We start from the raw sequence: 1,669 nt of genomic DNA on the forward strand, positions 1-1,669 counted from the left end.
AATTTACCCCAATGCAACAGCTCCCTTCCCACTTCCTCCCCATAGTTACCTCTTCCCTGTGTCCATCCCTCCATGCACTCCTGCCCCCTGAGCTGTGTCCCTGTGCATAAGCAGCCCTTCTTTCTTCCATGCGTGTTCTCTCCAAGGAGTATATCACCTATTCTTAGCCCATTACTACCGCTTCCTCAGTCAACACCTAAGGCTTCATGGCGAGTTCCCTATGATCAGTTGATGGAGGAAGAAAAAACTCAGGCCTGCCACCACCTGGAAGTGGATGGATGCAGCAGTGTAGGAATGGCCCTGAAAGACATTAGGAAAGGGAATGAATGCTTTCAGTGAACAGAATTTTAAGCAACACATCTGGTTATCCACCTTGTCTAGATGTAGATAGAAGTCAGAAGTCTGAATCTACACATACTCATGGGATGGATGGTTTGGATGATCAGCAACATGGAAAGAACAAGACTGGAATATTGGTAACAAAGAGGTCTGCAGGAGAAGGTATGTGGATGGAGCTGTAACAGTGGGCACCAAATGGGAAGATAATCTATGTGAATGCGCCCCCAAAGGTACCCACTGTGGGGAAGATTCTCAATAAGCAGATGGACAAGATGACTTTTTCTGTAGATGTCAGTCATTTTCTTCCCCAGCCACCTTAGTGGTTGCTCAATAGGCTCATATACAAAATGGCCATGGTAAATGAGATAGAAGTTATATTAGATTCAACAACATGGATTTCCTCTCATTAAGAGTGGCTAATGCCACTGTTGGATGCCAAACTTGCACAGAGTTTCTGACGGGGACCGTTTCCCATAGGGCTTAGTCACCGAGCAGCAGGTTGACTACACTGAACCCCTTCCACTATGGAGGGAGCAGCAATTTGCCTTCTCTGACCACTACATCCATGGGCTTATAAAAGTCTTGTTTCCTGTTTTAGTATTCCATGCAGCATTGCTTCTGAGTTGATATTGGAGTGGTGTGACCAGGGGAATTTTCTGGTTTTACCACATTTACTCTATTATGTAGAAACAGCTGTACTTATAGAGCATTGAAATGGCCTATTGAAGAATGGTTACTATACCAGGAGACACTGTAATGTTGGCATTTGTCCTCCAGGATGTAGTGTATGCTTTGAACCCATCACCAACACACAGTACTGTTTCTCCCACAACCAGAAAATGGGTCTACTAATGCAGAGGTGAAACTGCAGTGCTGACTCTCACTACTACATCTAATAATCCATTCAAAAAAAATATTTGCTTCCCGTCCCTGAAACTTTGGACTTTGATGGTTTAAATATTGTAGTTCCCAAGGGAAGAATGTTTCTATTGGGGAATGCATCAAGAGTTCAGTTCTATGAGAAGTTGAGATTGTCATTGGCCATTTTGAGTTTCTAATATCATTGATTGTACTGTGGTGATCGTTTGTCATACTGTGGTGGCTTGTGTGCTGCTGTGAGGCTGGGGGCTATGCCACCAGTATTTCAAATACCAGCAGGGTCACCCATAGTGGACTGGTTTCAGCAGAGCTTCCAGACTAAGACACACTTGGAAGAAGGAAAGGGCCATCCACTTCTCAAAGAATTGGCTAGTGGAAACCTTATGAATAGCAGTGAAATACTGTCTGATATATTACTGGAAAAGTTTATGAATAGCCCTGAAACATTGTC

Source organism: Orycteropus afer, unplaced genomic scaffold (assembly GCF_000298275.1).
Source record: "Orycteropus afer afer isolate SDZICR_OR568_19922 unplaced genomic scaffold, OryAfe1.0 scaffold00049, whole genome shotgun sequence".
NCBI classification, from domain to species: domain Eukaryota; kingdom Metazoa; phylum Chordata; class Mammalia; order Tubulidentata; family Orycteropodidae; genus Orycteropus; species Orycteropus afer.